This window comes from Perca flavescens, chromosome 1 (assembly GCF_004354835.1).
Source record: "Perca flavescens isolate YP-PL-M2 chromosome 1, PFLA_1.0, whole genome shotgun sequence".
Classification (NCBI taxonomy): Eukaryota; Metazoa; Chordata; class Actinopteri; order Perciformes; family Percidae; genus Perca; species Perca flavescens.
This window is the reverse complement of record NC_041331.1, coordinates 36623284-36638127: the sequence shown is the minus strand read 5'-3', so window position 1 is coordinate 36638127 and position 14844 is coordinate 36623284. Positions and strand designations below refer to the sequence as shown.

The window sequence follows — 14844 nt, the reverse complement described above, 5'->3', positions numbered from 1 at the left end:
TTGTTTGGACAGATTTCCTGCTCTCAGCTTTGAACCTTCTCCTCGCACTCAGGCTGATTCTGCTCGCTTGCAAATTTTCTGCTCTCAGATCTCTCCTGCGTGCTTGGATTTTTTTGTGTTATAACCCTGCCAAAAGTCAACAACCAATAGAATGCCAGCTGTAGTGTTGACCAATGAAATGATCCCTGCCCCGTTGAGGGTGCGTTCACTTTACATTAGAACGTCTGTTGAGGGCGGCTGCACTGTAACCGATAACTGTAACCAAGTTTATATATCCCCGCACCGTACATTGCTTTATTATAAGTATATGTCAACAATGTGCACAGAATGGTCGACGCACTTTCACCTGCACCCATCAGGAAACGGGAGAAAGCTTTGAAGTGGGACATATGAAGTTATGTCCACAACTACGAGGGTGAGTAACATAACTTAAGCACCTAGCTAGCTAGCTAACATATGGCGCTAGCATATAGCCTAGCTTGATGTTCATAAACAAATAGATTTTCTTTATTGCATAGCTAGATTGAACGACATATGACGGACTGTATAAAATATATTACTGTACAGTATAAGAAATAGCCACTATTGATACTCAGTTTCTCCTGTCTTGACGATGGGGCCACATGGACTAACCCTGCACACTGATCTATGGGGCCACATGGCCTAACCCCGCACACTGATCTATGGGGCCACATGGCCTAACCATGCACACTGATCTATGGGGCCACATGGCCTAACCCTGCACACTGATCTATGGGACCACATGGTCTAACTGATTGCTAATTGAAGATTTGTGTGAAGGAGTGTCAAACAGGTGCTTCAGTGATTTCATACTGATGTAGGTAGTTTCTAATAGTTAGGAACAGATGCGTTCTGTTTGGTTACCATAGCTAAAACAATGGATTTGGACTGCTTGAATGACATCTGTGTTAACTGTTCTGCAAAAGGGTGGGGAAAATGTGTCAATCCAATGAGAAAGGGTTAACACATTTGCAAGAGGTGTCTTCTGCTCTGCTGAGACGGTGATGATGAAAACCGAGTGGATCCCAGTTTCTTTAAGCAAGTCAAAGCAATCAAGAAAAACTGTAATATAAGACCAAAATCAGCCTAACCTGCATCACAGTACACACAGGAAATAAGTAGTACAAAAATTTGCAATGGTAGGATCTTTCCGTCTCGGGGAAACATTTTATGAATCCCAAAAATTTCTTCAAATGGCTGTGTGTTCAATACTTAATTTCCTCCTCAATGTGCATTCATTTATTCCCTTTAGTTAATGGCAATAATTTGCCTTGGTCCCATTGTCACGCTCGCTGTGGGACACATACTTTCAATTAATTATTTGTTTACTCAGATGAAGGATTTGAAGATTTTTTCCACCATTGAGGAGGATGATGAATAATGTCAACACTTTAGCATAAATTGTAACTTTTGCGAACTTTACTGCAGACAAGTCCAGCAACATTGACATGCCCACTTCAGGGTGGGCTGTTATAAAATGTATAATTTCACAATAGAGAGGACTTGACTGGCTAATCAGAGCAGCAATCCAACAGAAACCCAACAAAGACAGAAACATTACCATGCTGGACACTGAAATAACAAAACGGCTTTGGCATTTGCATTTTTGGCTTGAGAACAAAATATGTTTCACCAGTTGGAGAGTTTTAATTCCAAAGTGGATTTCGTGCCAGAAAGTACGTTTTGAAAGCCAGAAATGTCAGCACCACCTAAAAACCCTCTGTATTATTGTTTTGGTTCTTTTAAAAAAAATTTTTTTTAAGAAAACTGTTTTTGAATCTTCGCTAATCTTCCACCAGGTTTTTGCAGATCAGTGTGCGACAAGCTGTTGTATCTCTGACATTTTCAAGCATGCACACAACACTCTGTAACATTTCATATTTCCACTTTGACAAGGACACAGTAAAGTCACGTGAGAGGACAGGAGGAGGGATTCTGCTTCTTCTGCTGCTCAGACAGGCATCAAACGTCTGGGGTCTGCTGCTCTCCTGACGGATGAAAGCTGCAAGATGTTTAGTCATATAACCGTTAGCCTCATTAAAACGCACCCTCGGGTGCTGTGGACAGAGAGAGGACTATTAGTCTGTGTTTAGGGCACAGTTTAGCTTCAATGTCTGCTCTCAGCGGGGAGGAGAAACTACAGACAGATACTTTTCAGTTTGTCCTCTTTAGCTTGGCCTGGATGACAGCAGAATACTGACCACAGGTCTACTTTTGTTGCAGGTTTTAAGGCACCGATATACTTGTTTTTTTAACAATGCGGCGGCGACATGAGCGGCATCGTTCACGTACTTGCATGCGTACTTTGCGTGTACCTGCAGGATAAACCGTTTATCCACTAGGGAGCTGACCTAATACTACCAACACGTTCATGTGCTGAATTACATCTTGCGGACTTGTAGCGTTAATTTCTAAAGATGTGCACAACCTATGCTTCAACAGAACCCTGGATATGCATGGCAGCAATCTTACGTACACGAACGCGTAGTTTAAAGGCAAGTATATCGGCGCCTTTAGGTGCTTGAAACCATCGCAGCTCCACAATGGCATCATGCCACTGACACGTGTTTGTTCAAGTGTGTCTGTTAAGAAAATAAAATAACGATAAAGAGCACTCCTGATTCTGTTTTTGTTGAACCAAAGATGTCTTGCAAAACCCTTTGCTCCCAAAGGTATTTTTAGCTTTAAATAATTTCCCTGAGGGGATCAATATAGTATTCTGATTCTAAATGATTCTGATATTAAAACTAAACTACAAACAAAACCAAGAAACACCTCTTACAACCAAGTTACAATGGCCCAATCCCAGAGTCCGGACTCACACACTCACTGACTTTGGTGCGCGTTCTTGCAAAATTCGTAAGAGTTTAGGGTTGTCCCAATGTCGAATTTTCAAAGGTCGTGAGGATTTGAGTACACACTTACCGAGCTCTTTCCGTGAGTCTGCATCGATGCAGACTTCACCAAAGGGAATTACCCACAGTTCAAAGCGTTGTGACGTTTACCGCGGAGACCATAGGGAAATTACAAAGGTAAACAACAGCACGACACATGACCACGGAACACAGACCAACCTGTTGTCCAGCTTGTAAAAGAAGAGTTTGAAAAAATTTGGAATCAGGCAGCCGTCTCCTGTGCCTTGGCCATATGGAAAGCAACAAACTTAAAATGAAAAATCCCAAACCGGCAAGTGTCAGCAACATCTTTGTTATTAAATGTCGCCAAGGTAACATGTGATCTTGTGAATTGCTGTCCCAATCCCATTCATACCTATCTGAGCCCATGTGGCCTCACACACTCAGTCACTTAGCACCTGAGATCAATTAAGTCTGTGAGTCTTTAGTCCTTAGTCCTCCGGGCTCATTTTGTGTTCAAATAAAACCTGAGGATTATGACAATTTACTTCATTATGTTTTATAAATTTGTTAAATGCACCGTTAAATTGAAATGATAAGTAGATGCAAAGCTCGATTTTTTTTACAAGGAAAGGTGCTACTCTTAACAAACGCCCACAGTTATCACCCAACTCTGCAGTACGGAGCTTTTAAGCCCCTCTTAGCAAACAGAAAAAGTTAGCAACTAGCTGGTGAACATACGTGGAGCATTTAGCAACTAAAGAGCCAGATATCTTTCTCAGGAGTTGGTGGAGACCAAACCAGGAGTAAGTGAACATTTCCATGAATATTAACTTAATAAAATGGACATGAACATGACTCCCTCATGAATAATATTACTAAGATTACTCCTTGCCTGCCGGATGTTTAAAGAGGCAATTCTTTGCACACATTCGCCATAAAAACACAATAACGTTACAATATGTTGTGTTATCCCAAAAAAATGTTATGCCTGCAAATGGCCAAAAAAACAGTTAATGCAGCTTCGAAATTAATTGAAACTGCAATTACAGTAATGTATTCCTTCTTGCTGTAACGCAGTAATATAACGCATTACTAATTACATTTCGGTAATATTATACCCATTACAATCTCAGTAACGCGAGTTAAAACGCATTTTAACGCAACATTTAGTGGTGTTTTGCTTTTAAAGAATTTTTTTAAAGAACATTTCTTCACAGAAAAAAAAAGAAAAGAGTATTATTTCCTGTTGCTGCATTCGATGGTTGAGATGACTGCAGAGACAGATACATTTGCGAGATGGACATTATTTGCAGGAGTTATTACGCTGCATTGAAGCGAGCTGTGCCGTCACTGTTCCCGTGGTCAGAGCCAGAACCAGAGACGGTACGGACAACATGTCCCAACAGGTGACGGTACGTCAGCGCGGACAGCAGTGTAGCTGAGCTGCTGACAGACATAAACGTTAATTAATGAATTAATGCACGTAAATATCATTGTATTTTATCAGCCGTGGAATGTAACTATGCCGTACTTCAATACAACTGTAAGGTGGGCCTACTTTTAATTGATTATTTTAATTTTCTCCTACTTGCCTATTGTACATTTTTACTTCTCTATTTTTATAGCTTTAGTTACTTTGCATATTCATATTAATGATACAAAATATTATGAATAATATATGATGTATTAAAGTGGATAAATACTTATTGATCTGGTGGTGAAATTCACAAGCTACCTGCCAAGTCAAACTTTTGCTGTTATTTCGGTGAAAGTAACTCAAAAGTAATGTAAAAGTATTGTAAAGCATTACCATTCAGAGACAGTAATATTGTAATATAACTAATTACTCTCAAATGGCCGTAACTAGTAATCTATAATGTATTACATTTTGGAAGTAACTTGCCCAACACTGCTGGCCATACTGCCATCAAATGAGAATATTAATGGTATCCTAGCCATTTTGGTATCCTGCCCCCCCATCACTATTCCTCTGGTGCTGCCCTCAGGACATAGTTTCCACTTATTTCAGAAGAAATGTCAACAGCTAAGATTGCAGGAAGATTGCAATGCAATATGCTGAGCACATTGATGCTCTCTAGAGGATGAATGCTATTGATTGTGGATACTCCATGATGTTTTCCTCTAGTGGCACCTTAGGACTAAATGTCAATAAGATATCTCATTAAATGAAAATGACGGCAGGTTGATCCAAAAACATCCTCCGGGCTGGTGTCAAGTGCTGCAGCGGTTCAAGTATGAATGTGATGGAGCAGATTGGTAGACATCCTGAGATAACGGAAATCATTTTCATCATCTGCCTGACAATTGAGAATACTCTGTGGATCTCCTTTGTTCTATTAAGTGGATATGTCAGCCTCTTTCTTCCTATACTCTTCCTTTCTTCCTCTCAAAGTGAAAGACTTATTTAATCAAAATATCTGTCAATAGGCCTCTGGTTGCCATAGCAACATGTGCTATTGCTGATGTATCAATACAAAACATTGTGTGATTATGTTGCGTGGCACTTTGTCACTTTTGCTTAAAGTGATGGTTTGGAGTAATTTCACCCTAGGGTCTTTTGCACCATGACCTCAAGCTCAAACTCGACCCCCCCAGAAGCTTTTTTCACCTGGGTCAAACATTGGGAGAGTTAGCATAGCGTAGCATAGAGTAGCGTTATCAGCCGAATAGCTTAGCGCTGGGGCTAATGGACCCAGGTTTGTATCTCGTAAATGACCCCACTAATAATGCCCGAAATGACACCAAACTTCTACACTAGTACAAATAGGTTATGCACTCATAAAACGATGGATTGGAAAGTTTGTAAGTACACCAGAAGTTCATGAACACTTGTCTGCTCTCTTCTGCTCTCTGTTGCTGCTGCTACCTGCAGTTAGACGAGTGCTTAGGGCTGTCTACAAATTACTACACCGAAAAGAGATACAAAAAACTAACTCTCCCAATGTTCGACCCAGGTGAAAAAAACTTCTGGGGGGGTGCAAAGTAGTCATGGTGCAAAGTAGCCTCGTGAGACCGTCCTGATCTCGCGAGCTCCAGTTTTCCACTCGCAGATCAGTCTGGCATCTTAAGATAGAGAAAATTTGGAGCCACTCGCCAAACGACCGGGCCAATCAGCGTTGGTTTTGAGGTGGGTTAGGTGGTGATAGACAGATGGTTTATCCAATCAGCTAACCAGTATTTTCAGACAGCGGTCCGGGAACCTGAAATGGGGCCTTTTATTCATAAATTCTCGTTACACAAACGGCAAATATCCTTTACCGACATGTTGCTTGCTTGCTGAGCTAACGAGCTATGCTTTGCCTGCAGCAGCAGGGGTAGCCTGGCTTGTGGTTGTATTTTCATACGCTTTGTGGATCTGATTGGTTGATTTGGCCCGTCTATCACCAAAATAGGTGATAGACAGATGGTTCATCCAATCAGCTAACCAGTATTTTCCCAAAAGTTCTCCAACGGAAAGTTCCCAGATGGATATGCCGAGCAAATGTGAAGCAATCCATCTGGCGGAGTCAGGTTAGGTGCAAAGGACCCTAGGGTGAAATTACTCCGAACCATCACTTTAAGTAAAAGAGATTTTTAAAGTGGCCATGTAATGCTCATTTTCAGGTTCATAATTGTAATTTAAGATTGTATCAGAAAAGGTTTACATGGTTTAATTTTCAAAAAAGACCATATTTTTGTTGTACTGCACATTGCTGCAGGTCCTCTTTTCACCCTGTAAGGCAGCTGGATTCTCGCAATATCACGAGATCACACGGAAATCGTGGGATCAGGAGATCACACCAAAATCCATCTTGTCAGGCCTCAGGTTTTACATTTGTGTCCGAACCGATCAGTGACCTGCTAGGAACTACTGGCAGATACTTGTACACTACTGGCAGTTGTAGGTGTGTCTGTGACGGCCGCAACTGATCGAAAGATGGTTCATCCAATCACCTGCCAGATATTTATCTTAAATTGCCTGCCCTTTTCCCGAACAGTTTCCAATGACGGATTCTCAGATGGTTCTGTGTAACAAACCATCTGCCGCGTCAGGTTACCTGTAACCACCGCCAAAAGTGATGTCACGGTATACGGACACACACTGGAGTACACCCCGGGGTCCTGATTTATTGACAGTAGCTCCTTTAACTTAAATAAATTAATCTGCCTAGTGAAGGTTCTCCAGCTCCAGTGCCGCAAAACTGACCCGACTGAATGGATTCTGGTATTTCTTTAGTGAGGGTAGCCAATAAAGAACAGGTTCTGGTGTGTTAATTTTCCTGCAGTAAAAAACAAAGAAACTTTCAATTTAACCATCAAATCACATTTGAATGCCTACATCAACAGTTTAGATTTTTGATATACTACATACATACGGCAACATCTGGTACAATTCAAGACCTTTAATGTAATGCATTTTATAGCTTATATTTCTCATTGAATAAAGCCAATCCACCAACAGTCTATATCCACGATGTTCCACATCCGGGATTGCTCCGGTACAGCCGGAAATTCACTCTTTTCGGGCCGGATGTCTGTTACCTTCCGCTTTCTTTGTGTTGTAATTTTAAACTCCGGTGGATTTAACTGCTACAGCTAGCTAGACTATCTGTCCAATCTGAGTTGTCTGTTGCCACTAAAACAACCTTTACACATACATGTTCCACTAAATCAAGTTCCTTCCCGAGGCTATTTTGCAGCGGCACCATGGCTCCGTCCGGCGCTCAGCACCCCCCAAGATGATTGTGATTGGTTTAAAGAAATGCCAATAAACCAGAGCACGTTCATCTCCTATCCCAGAATGCTGTCTGTCCTTCATAGCGATGTGGAGGCAGGTCTGGCAATGCGGGACTAATCAACAAATAACGTTTAAAATGTGTCTATATTAAATAATTGTCAGCTGGAAAATTCATTACATTTAAAATGAACATGACACTTTTATCTTAAAATACAACAGAAGTCTATCAGGTTATGTGTTTGATTTCCACAGGCTTTGACACCTGTATTAGATCTGACCTCTGCAGGAAACTGTGACCTCATCAGTGCAGCACAGAGAGACGTTGGGAGACACGAGCCGGCGTGTCTGGCTGTTGTGAATGTCGAGCGTGATGTGACGTTGATCAGAGTGCAGGCAGCGAGAAGAGGAGGGAGGAAACTAACTTCTTTAAGAGTCCCGTCACTTCCCCAGTTTGCTGCCCTAGTGCCAAAGTCAATGTTGTCTTAATGTCCCGGGCCCAATTTCAGGAGGTAAAAAAAGCCAATCCACGCTTAAAGGATCCAGAGAAAAAAACGAGGTTAAAGCCCGCAGCGCAAATTAAAATATCACTTGGGTAAACAGACTGGGTTTCCTCCTGTGGTTACACACCCTCGTCAACCTTGTCACCTTTTTCTGTTTGTCACTTCTCACCCTTCTGCTCAGCAGCCAGCTGTGTGGTTGGTTGTACAAGAGCCATCCACAGAGTGGAAGGCCTTATTAGGCTGTATTAAATGGAAGTAAGGTTCATTCATGAGTGCACAGCAAATGACATCTGGAAACATAACTTCATAACTAGTGCTATTTGAACTTTGAAAGATCTGACTGCTGTCCATGCATTGTACCTTGATCACATCAAGCATGGGTATATTTTCATTTTTAAAAACTTATTTTTGTCCACCTCATTCAGGAATGCGTACCTCCTATGGGGAGATTCATAGGCTAACAAGCCAACACCTCCTGCTAGCATTCCATTGACATTGGCAAATTACTGTACAGTACAGGAGAAGCTCGCAGGCAGTTTCGACTTACCGTATTTTCCGGACTATAAGTCGCTCCGGAATATAAGTCGCATCAGTCAAAAAATGCGTCATGAAGAGGAAAAAAACATAAGTCACACCGGACTATAAGTCGCATTTATTTAGATTTTTTTTTTTTTTCCCATCTGTCAACTACACAATAGCACACAGAACAACCACAATACCAGGGCGTGAAGCATGGATGTATGAAGAGGCGTGGAGACGTAACCGCAACGTTGACAAGCCCCTCCCGACTCGTTCCTCCAGCTCTGGCCATCTAGCTTTCAGCCCGCGATTAGCCGATTAGCTTTCTTTGTTTTCTTCATTGCAGTAATAGTAACCTTTTCGCCAGTCCCTCACAAGTTTCTCTCATTTCAAACTTTCTTTCTGCTGCTCAATTACCGTTTTCGGCTGCATATTTTACCACCTGCAGTTTGTTATCTCTTTTCTTTCTCAGTTGTCTTTGGTAAGAGCATTCTAGTTGTCACAAGCCTAGAGCGCCCTCTCGCGGCTGTAGACGGTAATGTTTTCAGTATGAATTAACATGTAAAAACATGTTAAATTATATATATTTTGATATATAAGTCGCACCTGACTATAAGTCGCAGGACCAGCCAAAGTAAGAAAAAAAAGTGCAACTTATAGTCCGGAAAATACGGTACATGAGCTGTTTAAGTTTAATTACTAATGTTAACTAGCACTTAGGAATAATTGCCTGTGCCCATGTTATCTCCTAACATATACCTACGCTCTCTGTCTCTGCAAAAATTGGGAATGATTGAGATTTCTCTTGGCACAGCTCCCAGAAGACTTACAACTTTCAGACACGTTGCTCACATCACATTTACGTTGCTCTTTCTCAGTTGGAGGCTGCGCAGTAAAGCTAGCGATCACCGGAAAAGTGCTTCTAATAGCCTTCACTGGTCTCCGACCAGAGCAACGGGCTCTGTTCGTCCATTCTTATATGCTGTCTATGAGTGGAGCGCAGATTCCAGGAAACACTCTGGCCAATCAGAGCAGACTGGGCTTTTTCAGGAGGGGGCTTAAGGTGTAGACACATATAGCCGACGGCTGACCGTTGACAGAAAACCCCGTCGATATGATCAGTCGCGTCCCCGAGGTCCAAAAAACTGCCACAGAACAGACCAAAAAGACGAGAGGAGACGAGACGTAATACATCTCTATAACAGCAGGCGGCGCTAATCTGTAATGTCGCCCAGGAAATGAAAACCGGCAGCTAATTGGACGAACGCGTCACATGGGTTTGTTTTCTCCAGAAATTCAAAGCCAAACTGTCATGGCGGCCGTTCAGAATACGATCTCATATTGTACTAAAATAGTTCACTGAAACATGTTTCTGAAAACATTTTAAGAGAAAAATAGGCCATGCAGCTGCTGAATCTGTCTTCAATTCAGCTCAACTAAGGTCAGTTTAAAATATTTTCATCAGATTTTGAGAGACTCTAGTCACCTCATCCCGCTCGTCATTTCCGGGTGAGTCCCGACTGCCCTGCCGCCGACCGAACATGTCAGGTCGGCCAAAATGAACGCCGACAGCCCCCGCGACGGACGACGGCACGGGACACACCGAACAGACTCTGACCTCGCCAGACTGTCCCACGGCCGATAATCGGCCTGATGTGTCCCGGCCCTTAAAGAGACAGGCGCTCCTACAGAGCGTCTCATACAGGTGGAGCAGCCATGGGCAGTATGAGAAAAATAATGTTTTTTTTTAACATTAAACCATGTAAACATGTTCTAGTACAAACACAAAATACAAGTATTATCATGAAAATGCTATATAATAGTTGCCCTTTAAAGGATGCTAGAAGTGATCATAAATCAAAGATTACGCAGTACGAAAGAGTGCTTTATGTAGCAAAGAAAAAAACATTTATTTGAGTTTAAAGATGTATTGTTGTACACTGGAAATAGTCTGTTGAATCTTTTGTCAAACATACTGTAACAATATTTATCATCATCAATAAGTCAGTTGTCTATAATCGGGTGTCTATCAAAAAACTATAGGCGATTGTTGGGTTAGTGCATTATATTGCAGCAAATTAGCCGATTTTGGGATAAAATGGAAACTAAACATATTCCCCCCACATCAGGATTGAAGAGAGACAAAAGGTGAAGTTAGGTTTTTGTAAAACGTCTAAAAAAAAACAAGTTTACACTAAATCATCATATGCTCTACTTTTTTGCAAATACAGTGACACAACTACTCAGGATAATCCACAGAGCTGCAGGTTGTTGTTGGATTTACTTTGGTTAGAAGGACATCTAATTGGAACTGAAAAATCGCTGTTGAGTTTTTCTAATGTGCATTTTGGCCCAAAAACAATGTTAGTATTAGCTAATTTAGCCTGTCTATCTTGACAAATGGAATAAAGTGAAGGACATACTTTTAAGCAAGCTTATCTGGTAGAGCTAAAGTCAATACAATTTACTTATTTTTTATTTATTCACGCTCCATGAAACCACTGAGTCATCGCCACAGACACCACAGCCATGTTTTCCCACAGTTTAAAATGAGTGCTTTATGAATTTTATATGACTGTTTTCATTTCCATACAGTCACCTCTGCACTCTGCTTTGCCTTTCACAGCTTTGATGTCCAGCTGGATTTCAGCCGCTTGCATTGGAAATGAGTCTTTTGGAGTTTTTATGTGAGCCATAACTAACAATGTCTTGACACCACTAGCTGTTTCATTTAAGCTGTTTGAACAGGGTGAGTATGTGTCATGGGTGCTGTATGTGTGTGTGTGTTTAGCCTGAGGCTAAGTGTCTTGATTGACAGGGTGAGCAGCAGAGTCCAGTGGAGTGATCCCAAAGGTAGCAGGTCTCCACTGAGGTTTGACCTGCCTGCTTCCATTCATCATCTCACTCTGCCTGCTTATGTGCGGATTTCCCAGAAGCATTGTTTATACTAAAGAATACTGGGGTTTCTTTTCTTTTGTTAGTTTAAGTGGCCCGTTTCCACTCTTGATTTCAGTTTGTGCACACAGATTAAGCATTTGTGTTTAGCAAAAGTTTCATTTTGCATCTTTATAGCTGTGACAGCAGTGAATGTCAAGCTATGTTTACATTTTCATGCGAAAATCATCTTAAATGTAAAAAAATATCTTAAAGCTGTATGAATCACTGTTTGGCCAAGAGTTGTCCGAGAAAACTGCAAAAATAAAACGGACAGCTGGTACTAAAGGCTTGGTGGCATAGTGACTATGTGCAGGGTTAATTTGGGAATAGTCTATATACACCACATTCCACTTCCGGGATTGCTCCGGTGTGGCAGGAAATTCGAATCCGGATGCATGTCTTTCGCCGATGTCCGTTTCCTTCCACTTTCTTTGCGTTGGAATTTTAAACTCCGGTCCGTTAATGAGGATTATGTTTAACTGTTCCTCAGATATCCCCCGGGATGAATCCAGACAGCTAGCTAGAGTTCTCTTAAACAACTTAACGTACACTTAAAAAACAAGTTACTTCCTGAGGCTATTTTGCAGCGGCTCCAATTTAAAGAAATGCCAATAAACCAGAGCATGTATTTCTCCCACCCCGGAATTCTGTGTGGACTAGCCAGACCCTCCTCTGCAGCGCTGTGGATGAAGGTCTGGCAATGCGAGACTAGTTTGTGAACTACTGTAGCTGGGGCGCTAACAGTGACATGCTAGAAAGCAGGGCTGTAGTCAAGTCCACCTTTGTCGAGTCTAAGACAAGTCCAAGACCAGGACTAGTCGAGACCGAGTCAAGACCGAGTCCAAAGAGGTTCAAGTCCAAGTCAAGACCGAGTCCAAATGAGAGAAAGTCAAGACTGAAAAAAAAAAAAAAGAATCCTCTTCAAGACCACTTGCTTACCTGTTCATAATGTATGTGATGTGAGAAACAGTATCTCTTCTATTTTTAAGATAATTTTGTATAATTATTTGTAATAATCAGAAAGTTACACACTATAGGATCAAATTGGATCATATTATTTACTTTAAGTATAAAATGGAAATGTTCCCATTCTTGAACATATTACTTGTCCTGAAAAATTCATAGTACAAAGTGCTCGCTGACATTGTGTCTGTGGCCAAAATGAAAATGACTGATACCTGATTAGCCAGGCATATACCAGCCAACCAATGTCAATGTCCGTCCTAGATGGATTTTTGAATTAAAACGTATACCCGTTTTCTGAATGAGCGCGCTTCATCAATGGTTCTTTTGAAGGAGGAAACAACTTTTGAAAAAAAAAATCATATTCTGCTAAACTCGATCGAGACCAACTAGAATATTTGACGAGTCCAATGGCCGAGTCCACTTACCAACAAGTCCAAGACAAGTCAACAACAGAAAAGCATCTTGAGTCCGGACTCAAGTCCGAATCTGCACATAAGTACTACAGCCCTGCTCCAAAGACGGGACAACCAAACCGGGCGGTAACATTCTAGCGCTATTAGTCAACAGCTATCCATTTTCTCTGCACTGTACTGCCCATGGCATTTAGTACTCCAGGCCTGTTCGCTACATCACCAACAAGATAAGGTCATACGGTTTATATAATCATCATCGACTCCTGACTCATAATTATCTGCAAAGCATGCCTCCATAGTAGAGCAGCATATAGCAGTTTATGGCACGTTGAACCACACTGACTGTTAACTTTGTTATTGTAGTTCACCTGTATCCAAGACTTATAATGGGGAGAATTTGAATGGAAGAACTGACACCACCTAGGGAATTGGACCCTGGGAAATACTGTGAACATTAATTGAAGAAACTGGAGAGAAAGGCACACAGATCCGTTACTGATGAGGCAGAGGCATGTTTCAAAGTATATCAAATGTTTTAAGTTCTAATAAGATAATCAAAATAGGCCGGGGCTTAAACTGCTGAAACAAAATAAAAGGGTTAATAAACAAACTTCCTAAATTGGTGGTGTAACATTATTCTTTATTACAAAAATGTTAAAAATAGCCTTAGCAGATGCCACTGAGGAGTGTTCAGGTGTGCCACCCCTACTCATATTAGTCTTTATTGTGTCCCTGTTCAATTACTCATATGCAAAAACAGTGAAGGAACCTCACCACAGGTGCCTAGCCGCCAAACAAGATGGCAACCTGCTCTGAAAGAAATAAACTACAACAAAAGTCATCAAACAAATATACGGTAATCCATTTAGTTAAATAAACTTAAGAAAACTTACAAAAAGCCAACAATAAAGTACAATAAATGAAAGTTAAACCTAAACTAAATGAACACAAGCTAAAGACAAAAAAAAAAAAAAAAAAAAACTAGGACAAAACTAGTTAAGGGCAAAACAGAACTAAACCAATAGACACAATTACGGAAAAACAGCAGTAATTTAAGGGCAATATGAACCTGGAAAGGAGGGGGAAATACAATTAACCAGGTTTAAACCTCTATATTAAAATTCCATTTAAAACTGTTGACTTACTCACCACCACTGAGATGGGACATTTAAGGGAACAAAATCACCTCCCAGGGAAGGAGGGGCGACGACAGTCTCCTGGTAGCGCATTAAACAAAAAGGTGATTAACTACCAACTGTTTAACTTGGAAATAGATGAAATGTGACATAGAAATGTGACTTTCACATACCTTAGGGCAACAAACGCTAGCCTACAGCCACAGCAGGGACAGATCAGGAAGCAGTGACATGACAAAGGAGCACAGGTGACAGTGTAGCCTAGCCCTGATTAGGGGGTTGGCCATTGAAGGGGTCAGGCCAAGGCTGCATTCAGGTCCACTACACATTTACCTGCACTAAGGGAAGTCTTCCCCACTACAATCGCTTCAAAATAAATCATTCACATACCAGGAAGCTATAAACAATGAAAACAAAGGGGGGACTTGTAAGAGCTTTCAAAAAATGGAGTGAAATAAAAATAAACATACAGACATTTTAAAGCACATAAATGCATCAGTTAATCAAAAGCTTTAGTGCAAGTGTATTTCTAAACAGCAGCTAGGTATGAATCAACCAACCGTGTTGGTCGGATCAGGAAGCTTCTTTACTGTACTTATTTAAATTTATTGATGGAAGTGGCTGGGTTAGCTCAGTTGGTAGAGTGGGTGCACAGATCTAGAGGTTTACACAGAAGATCAAGGGTTTGAGTCTGACCTGTGACAGTTTCCTGCAGGTCTTTCCCCCCTCTCTCTCGCACCTTCACCATATCTCAGC

General features: G+C 41.2%; 1 long non-coding RNA gene across 2 annotated transcripts; it reads right to left on the bottom strand.

Annotated features, from left to right (window-relative positions):
- Positions 1–1759: 1759 nt before the first annotated feature.
- LOC114553842 (uncharacterized) lies at positions 1760–14349 on the bottom strand. Of its 2 annotated transcripts, none has more exons than XR_003692385.1 (3): positions 14262–14349; positions 14102–14169; positions 1760–2023 (listed from the first exon to the last, which is right to left on the bottom strand). It is a non-coding gene; the product is annotated as an uncharacterized LOC114553842 (long non-coding RNA). The 2 variants fall into 2 exon arrangements; XR_003692404.1 differs by lacking the exon at positions 1760–2023 and adding an exon at positions 13954–14021.
- Between the last annotated feature and the right edge of the window lie 495 nt (positions 14350–14844).